Here is a 10,320-nt window from a genome sequence, read left to right as displayed (position 1 = left end):
GTGGTCTACACTAGACTGTAGCTGTACTATATTGACCACACACACAGTGTTCTGTACTGTACTACACTAGACCACACTACACTATATCTACACTACACTATATTTATACTATAACTACAACTACAACTACACGATATCTAGACAATATTATTTACCTCAGCTCTGTCCGTCTAGTTAGTGTAGTGTATTGACCAGTTACACACACAGTGTTCTGTAACCACACTAGACCACACTACATTGTATCTGTACTGTACTATATATTTACACTATAACTACACTACACTAGACCACACTATAACTATATAGCTATACTACACTACACTGTACTATATATTTACACTATAACTACACTACACTAGACCACACTATAACTATATAGCTATACTACACTACACTACATATCTACACTACACTACACTGTACTATATATTTACACTACACTACAACTACACATTACACTACACTGTACTATATATTTACACTACACTACATATCTACACTACACTGTACTATATATTTACACTACACTACATATTTACACTACACTACACTACACTACACTGAAGAAGGGTTTCAGCTTGAAACGTCGCCTATTTCCTTCTCTCCATAGATGCTGCCTCACCCACTGAGTTTCCCCAGCATTTTGTGTACTACCCTACACTACATATTTACACTACACTACACTGTACTATATATTACACTACATCTATATATTTACACTACACTACATTGACTACACTACAACTACAACTACAACTATATATTTACAACTACACGATATCTAGACTACACTATAACTAAACTCCACTACATTGACTACACTACACTAGACCACACACACAGTGTTCTGTAACCACACTGTACTATAACTACACTAGACCACACTACAACTACAACTATATATTTACAACAACTACGCGATATCTAGACAATATTATTTACCTCAGCTCCGTCCGTCTAGTTACACTGCACTATATTGACCAGTTCCACACACACAGTGTTCTGTAACTACACTACACTATATTTACACTACATTATACACAGTACAGTGTAGTTACAGAACACTGTGTGGTCTAGACTACACAACACTATATTGACCAGTTCCACACACACAGTGCACTACACTACACAACACTGTACCACACTGTACTAGACTAAACTACAACAACTACAACATCTACAACAACTCCATATTTACAACTACACGATATCGAGACAACATTATTTACCTCAACTCTGTCCGTCCGCAGGGAACCGTCGCTTCTTCTCCGCCGCCATTTTGATGCGGTCGATGGGGCGGGCGGAAGGACGGCCATCTTGGTGAGGTCGTCAGCCGGCGGTCATCCTGGTGAGGTCGTCAGCCGGCGGCCATCTTGGTGAGGTCGTCAGCCGGCGGCCATCTTGGTGAGGTCGTCAGCCGGCGGCCATCTTGGTGAGGGGGTTGTATTCAAGAAGGAACTGCAGATGCTGGAAAATGGAAGGTTGTTTCAGCCCCGAGACGATCCACAGAAGCTGCTGCTGCTGCTGCTGCACCCGCACCGTGTAAATCAAATATCCTATAGCGGAACTCTGCTATAGGATCTTTGGTCTAAATATGGCGTTGACGGTGGCCATCTTGGTGAGGGCAGGTGAGCTCGGTGGCCATCTTGGTGAGGGCAGGTGAGGTCGGTGGCCATTTTGGTGAGGGCAGGTGAGGCCGGCGGGCATCTTGGTGAGGGCAGGTGAGGTCGGCGGGCAACTGGGTGAGGGCAGGTGAGGTCGGCGGGCATCTTGCTGAGGGCAGGTGAGGTCGGCGGGCATCTTGCTGAGGGCAGGAGGAGGTCGGCGGGCATCTTGGTGAGGGCAGGTGAGGTCGGCGCGCGGTTGGCGGTTGGCGGTTGGCGGTTGGCGGTTGGCGGTTGGCGGTTGGCGGTTGGAGCTTTGGGCGGGAACAAGATGGAACCCGGACCCTGATGATGGAGATGACGGTGGCGGCTGTAACTGTGGGATAAACATAGAAACATAGACAATAGATTTCCCCTTTATCCTTAAAACTTGATGATGGAGCTCACACTATGAGTATACGCAGTCATGAGTATAGAGTGAGTACAGCAGGGGGCTGAGCACTCATTAGTATAGAGTGAGTACGGCAGGAGGCTTCCCCCTTATCCTTAAACTGTGTGTGGCCCCTGGTTCTGGACTTCCCCAACATCGGGAACAATCTTCCTGCATCTAGCCTGTCCAACCCCTTAAGGATTTTGTAAGTTTATATAAGATTCCCCCCTCAATCTTCTAAATTCTAGCGAGTACAAGCCGAGTCTATCCAGTCTTTCTTCATATGAAAGTCCTGACATCCCAGGAATCAGTCTGGTGAACCTTCTCTGTACTCCCTCTATGGCAAGAATGTCTTTCCTCAGATTAGGAGACCAAAACTGTACGCAATACTCCAGGTGTGTTCTCACCAAGACCCTGGGCGGGTGAGGGTGGTTTCGGGCGGGTGAGGGTGGTTTCCAGTTGGTGAGGGTGGCTTTGGGCGGGTGAGGGTGGTTTCGGGCGGGTGAGGGTGGTTTCGGGTGGGTGAGGGTGGTTTCGGGCGGGTGTGAGAAACAAAATCACAAACCAAACGTAAGTAAGTAAATTTTATTTATATAGCATGTTTAAATCAACTTGCGTTGAAACCAAAGTGCTTTACATAAAAGAAATAATTAAGTTTCCGTACATCCATAGAAAAAATTAAAAATAAGAAAAAATGACAACACGTTATAGAATTCAACATGAACGTCCCCTCACAACAGAATCAACGTTTTCCACTTTGGGGAAAGGCATCAAAAAGTTAAGTCCTCGTCCTCTGTGAAACACCCGAGGTCGGGGCTGATTTGTGGCCTCCGTAGCCAGTCCGATGTTTTCAGGATTCTTGCCGGGAAGCTGGAACTCCGGCGTCTGGTGAACACTCCTCAGCGGCTTGAAAATGTCTGGAGCGGCCGCTCCCTCCCTAGAGACCGCGGTACCCGGTCGACAGGCCGCGCTGGCTGGAGCTCCGTCTCTGGCGATCTCGGCAACAGATCCCAGACTCCGCGGTGTTTTAAATCCAGCGCCACCCACCCGCGGCTGGACGCTCCGCAGACCGCAGCTCCTCGGATGTTGGAGTCGGCGGCCACAGAACTCCAGAGCTCACCGCACGGCGACCCGGTAAGGCATCGCCCGCTCAATGATGGTGTCCCAGCGCTGTGCCGCCGCCGAAGCTGTAGTCCCGGTCGTTCCCAACACGAAACGCCGCTCCAGTCCGATGGTAGGCCGTGGGTTTTGAATTACATTTTACTCAGATGCAAGCCAAGGAATGGCATCATTGTTAATTGATAATTGGACATAATCAACCTCAGCAAATTGACAATATCCTATTGAAAGACAGTGGGTGTTTAAGCTGTCAGGCTATTTTATTATTTGCCAAAATATACATCTCCATAGCATAATGATAGAAAACTTTTCTACACATCACTCATATGTTTGGAGATTTTTTTAATGATACATTTAGCTTCAGAAGCATTTACCTTTTGCATGTACAAACCCACTTCAGAACCAATGGCGATTTAAAAAATTTACAGCCAGATTTATCACTTCTGAAACTTTTTAGATACCAAAGGAACCAAGAAAAAACACAAATAATGCCTCGCTGTTGATGAAATGCAGTGAGCAAAGGCAATAATTCCCAATATTTGCAATCTCGATATCTGCACGGCCAATGTTCGCCAAGCACTTTAGCTTTGGACGATGGCTGTGTAAAATCGGATAGGAGATGTTTCCTCACTCTGAACTTCTTGAGCTGACGGAGAAAGAAGAGTCTTTGGTTGGCTTTTTTATAAATGTGATCTGAATTGATTTTCCATTTGAGGTTATTGCTTATGTGAGTGCCAAGAAATTTGAATGAGTCAGTGGTGGATATGGGTTTGCCAGAGATGAGTAGGGGGGTCTTGGGTTGTGCCTTACGTCTGAGATCAATGATAAGTTCATATGTTTTTGATGTGTTGAGTAGGAGGTTATTGTCTGTGCACCAAGTGACTGCTTTGTGTGTTTGAGTGCGGTATTCTGTTTCGTTGTTGTTAGAGATGAGACCTATGATGGTTGTGTCATCTGCGTATTTATATATTTTGACTGAACTATACTGGGATGTGAGTTTATTTGTATAGAGTGAGAATAACCAGGGTGATAAGACGCAGCCCTGAGGGGCTCCTGTACTGAGGTGCAGAGGGTGAGATGTGGTATTGTGTATCTTCACCCTCTGTTGTCTGTTCCAAAGGAAGCTATGGATCCAGTGACAGATGCAGGGATCAATGTTCATGTCCGTTAATTTGTGGAAGAGTTTGACCGGGTTGATGGAGTTGAATGCCGAACTGAAGTCCATGAACAGGATGCGGGCGTAAGTGTTGGCGGTTTCCAGGTGTTGCAGAGTGTGATGGATGGCCAGGTTGACTGTGTCTTCTACTGACCTGTTGGCTCTATATGCGAATTGATGTGGGTCCATGTTGGAGGAAATGCTGGTTTTGAGGTGAGCGAGAATAATGCGCTCAAATGACTTCATGGCCACAGATGTAAGGGCAATCGCACACACATACACAGTCAAACACACACAGTCATACACACACACACATTCACACACACACAGTCACACACTCACACACACACACACAGTCACACACACACACAGTCACACACACACACAGTCAAACACACACACACACATTCACTCACACACAGTCACACACACACAGTCACACACACACACAGTCACACACACACACAGTCACACACACACAGTCAAACACACACACATTCACTCACACACTGACTCACAGTCACACACACACAGTCACACACACACAGTCGCACACACACAGTCACACACACACACACACACACACACAGTCACACACACACAGTCGCACACACACAGTCACACACACACACAGTCAAACACACACACACACATTCACTCACACACTGACTCAGTCACACACACACACAGTCAAACACACACACATTCACTCACACACTGACTCACAGTCACACACACACAGTCACACACACACAGTCGCACACACACAGTCACACACACACACACACACACACACACAGTCACACACACACAGTCGCACACACACAGTCACACACACACACAGTCAAACACACACACACACATTCACTCACACACTGACTCAGTCACACACACACACACAGTCACACACACAGTCACACACACACACACAGTCACACACACACAGTCACACACACACACAGTCACACACACACAGTCACACACACACAGTCACACGCACACAGTCACACACACACAGTCACACACACACAGTCACACACACACAGTCACACACACACACACACACACACACACACACAGTCACTCACACACACACACACACACACACACAGTCACTCACACACACACACAGTCACACACACACACAGTCACTCACACACACACACACACAGGCACACAAACGCACACACACCCACACACATATTCACACACACACAGTCACACACACACACACACACACACACACACACACACACACACACACACACACAGTCACACACACACACACACACAGTCACTCACACACACACACACACACACACACACACACACAGTCTCACACACACACACATAGTCACACACACACACACACACACAGTCACACACACACACACACACACACACACACACACACACACAGACACACACACACACACACACACACACACACACACACACACCCACACACACACACACACTCACAACCAATACTAAAACATTAACAACTCCCTGATTTTCCATCGATGGGGAAAAAGCCTCCGGTCCAGCTCAGCGGAGGGGGACTCTGAGCGAGGTGGCCAAAAATCACGGCCGTAAGTGGCGGCGTTCTTTCAGAAATCACGAAATAGAAAGTCAGAAATTGGTCAAGATCTTAGTTTTAGTAATATAGATGAAGTAAAAAATTCAATTCCAAAAATGGCAACGTTGCGCTTGTCAAAGTCCAAGCCTTTACTTTCCACTCTCTTCATGTTTATGTTTTTGCTGTCTCAGCATAGATAACAGACTCATCTTCCTTTGAAGAAACAAGGTTCTGAAAGAGAAAGATATACCAATTGTATTTAAGTCCGTTGCTGTTGTCGCTGTTTAGATCAGTAAATAGATTACAGCTTTAATTCATAGAAACATAGACAATAGGTGCAGGAGTAGAGGCCATTCGGCCCTTCGAGCCTGCACCATTCGCCATTCAATATGATCATGGCTGATCATCCAACTCAGTATCCGGTACCTGCCTTCTCTCCATACCCCCTGATCCCTTTAGCCACAAGGGATCAGGGGGTATTTCGCCGGTGAGGAATGTGTAGGAGTCACTGTGGTGGATGTTCATGTTAAAATGTGTTTTTGTGTGATCTGTTGCTTTCTAATTGTATGACTGACCTGGCCAATGAAATTCATCGTATGTTGCAAAACATACTTGGCGAATAAAACCTGATTCTGATTCTGTCTGAGGTGGAAACAAAGAACTGCAGATGCTGGTTAATACACAAAGGGACACAAAGTGCTGGAGTACTTCTGCAGGTCAGGCAGCATCTCTGGAGGACATGTATAGGTGATGTTTCAGGTCGTGACCCTACTTCAGACTCACAAGAAGGGTCTCGATCTGAAACATCACCTGTCCACCATCTATTAATGATGCTCAAACCATTCTGAAATGTTGTTGTTATTTTCACTTTAAAATAAAACCTGAACTTGTGGCAAAGTGAATTGGAGGCATTTCATGCTAGATGATATTTTGTGAAAGGGATGGTGACTTTTGGAAGGGCAAGTGTTGTCCATTCTTTAGAGAGCCACTAACCAAGCTGTTAATCAGGATCAACAATAAATGAGGAGTGTGAATATGTTGTTCATGGTGATGTCTCAACATTGATGGGTTGGCCATGATAGTCCAGTGAAAGTTAGTCAGTTGACCAATGCAGAATAAGACCTGCAGTTGGATGAGGAAGATTGTGGCTGAGGGGTGAATTGACACAAGAGAGAGAGACTGTTGAATTGATCAATTAGTTTGTGTGTTTGAGGTTCCTTTCCTCACATTCTTGTTACAAAACTGTGAAATGTGAAATAGGTTGCTTCATCAAATACAACACCTGTACAACTAGAGATTCATTGACAGAGTCATCTATTTACCTTGTTGCTTTGTGTTCCTACTCAGACATATATTCAGTAACACGGCTCATCTCAGGTACTGGGGTCACATTGATTTCTGGAAAATAAGTATTATTTTCTGATTAAGACTTTAATCCGGTTTGATTTTAAAGAAGCAACAATCCAGTGTTTAAACTGTACCCCATTAATAATGAGATCCACCAGAATGACCAGGAACATGGCTTCAGATGTGCGTCAGATACATTTAATCATGGGATAAGACCTTGTGTATAAAATCAGAGTCCATGGAAACACAGTGTTCCCTAAATTATGACCACGTTAGGATGGTACACAAGGCAAAGTTTTCACTTGAAGTTTGAACCACCAAAGTGCAGTGGAGATACATACCTTGGTCTCCTGGTTTCCTGGCCCATATTTATCCCTCAGTAAATAGGAACATATTGAGGGCAAATTGGAGACCATATTTTCTACATAACTACACTAGCTATACTTCAACTTCTGCCATGTTTATTTGATATTGGTTTACACCGGGGATGGTGACACAATCACCACATGGGACGACAGATGGCACCATGGGCTAAGTGTTCGGCAAGCAACCGGAAGGTAGCCGGTTCGAATCCCGCTTGGAGTGCATACTGTCGTTGTGTCCTTGGGCAAGACACTTCACCCACCTTTGCCTGTGTGTGAATGTGTGTGAGTGATTGGTGGTGGTCGGAGGGGCCGTAGGCGCAGATTGGCAGCCACGCTTCCGTCAGTCTGCCCTAGGGCAGATGTGGCTACAGAAGTAGCTTACCACCACCGAGTGTGACTGAGGAGTGAATGAATAATGCGATGTAAAGCACCTTGAGTATTAGAAAGGCGCTATATAAATCCCATCCATTATGGTCAGATCATTGTTGATCACCACCTGAACAGCATCATACAGCAGACTCCTCATGGCAACACAGGTACACAGGACAACCCACATTGCATAAATAATGCTTCAATTGACCACAACAAGTCTGAAATCAATTTCTCAACAACATAAGCACAAACAGATACTTTTCTTATGCAAAATATATTGTTCTTTTCTCCTTGTAACAAAGATAACATTGTCATTGATAATTTGGGGGAATCTGTGCTGCATTAAGGATGTCTTCATGTACTTTACCTGTAGGCTTGTGCCTTCTTTGATACCACACCACTGCCAGTACAATGACGAGGAGAAGAGCCAGCCCTCCGATAATTACAACAAATCTGATAATGAAAGTGTAATTCCCTGTCAAAGTAATAAACACAGAGTTCACATTTGTAGAATAAATGCGCATCATTCAAAAGCTCCCCCAAAGACCAGGCATTAACCACACTGACTAATTTAGATCAGAAGTCTTGAGTTTAACTTGTGATCCAGATTAACTGAGACACAAGGTACTTACTACAGATGATAGTTTACCAATAAAAGACACAAGGTGTTGGAGAAACTCAGCAGGTTAGGCAGGTGACATGTCGGGTCACAGCCCTTTAGTCTGAAGTAGGGTCCCAACCCAAAACCCTCACCTATCCATGTTCTCCAGAGATTCCGCCTGACCCGTTGAGTTACTCCAGCACATTGTGTCTTTTTTTCCCAGATTAATTGACCTTACTTAAAAACATAGAAACATAGAAAATAGGTGCAGGAGTAGAGGCCATTCGGCCCTTCGAGCCTGCACCATTCGCCATTCAATATGATCATGGCTGATCATCCAACTCAGTATCCTGTACCTGCCTTCTCTCCATACCCCATGATCCCTTTAGCCACAAGGGCCACATCTAACTCCCTCTTAAATATAGCCAATGAACTGTGTGGCCTCAACTACCTTCTGTGGCAGAGAATTCCACAGATTCACCACTCTCTGTGTGAAAAATGTTTTTTTCATCTCGGTCCTAAAGGATTTCCCCCTTATCCTTAAACTGTGACCCCTTGTCCTGAACTTCCCCAACATCGGGAACAATCTTCCTGCATCTAGCCTGTCCAACCCCTTAAGAATTTTGTAAGTTTCTATAAGATCCCCCCTCAATCTTCTAAATTCTAGCGAGTACAAGCCGAGTACAAAGATCAGAGAGCCACAACTTGCCTCAGTAGCCATCAGTTAGAGACTGTAAACATTCACACACGTTTCTATTTCTTGGTTACAATCAGCTGACATTTCTCAGGCAGGAGATGGGAGCTGATGGTTGGCTGATAAAGTAGCTGATTCAGCTGCGATACTTCCCATTGTACAGTGGACAAATGTCTATGATAGTCTAAGTTGAATGAGCACTGCTGACAACAGAGTGGATATTGCCCACCAGTTTCAATCCTCTCTAACCAGGAGCACTAGAACTGTAAATGTTAGAAATACTCAGCCGTTTGAGCAGTATCTGTGGAAAGGGAAAGAAGTGAGTTCATGTTTTATGTTGTCAGATTCAAAGAAAGGATCTTTGACAAAAGACAATAGACAATAGGTGCAGGAGTTGGCCATTCAGCCCCTCGAGCCAACACTCAACATTTATTAACAAGACAAAGTCCACATACAAACAAGATATACAAATCACACAGCAGCTGTTAGCATCACATCAGGTCATCCTAGAGCTCTGTCACAGAAGCATCACATTCACAGGCACCCACGCAAACTCATCATATTTAATCCAACTTAATATATAATCACCCGTTATGTTAAACCAGACACTTGTATGTCACTAGAATAACATATTTTGTCATTGATGGCCACTATTTATGTACTTATACACAGTCACACACATGTCTGTACATATGGTTCCAAATACACGTATGCAATACCAATCGAACACCTCGCCTCCACTGGGGCTATGGAGAAATCGTGTCTTTAATCAGTCTTGGCAGTTGTAGTAATACCAGTCGGTGTCCACATAATGTTGAAAGCATCCGTCCTTAACTGGAGTTTAGCTGTTATACTTTCCATCATATATACACTTTTCAATCTTTCCCTCCACTGTTGAACATTTGGTGACTTTACATTTCTCCATGACTCTGTAATCATCTTCTTTGCAATCAACAGCAACAGCCCAAGCAAGCATGTCTGACACGCTAGAATTTAGAAGATTGTGGGGGGATCTTATATAAACTTACAAAATTCTTAAGGGGTTGGACAGGC

Source organism: Amblyraja radiata, chromosome 36 (assembly GCF_010909765.2).
Source record: "Amblyraja radiata isolate CabotCenter1 chromosome 36, sAmbRad1.1.pri, whole genome shotgun sequence".
In the NCBI taxonomy this organism is placed as follows: Eukaryota; Metazoa; Chordata; class Chondrichthyes; order Rajiformes; family Rajidae; genus Amblyraja; species Amblyraja radiata.
This window is presented reverse-complemented; position numbering follows the sequence as displayed.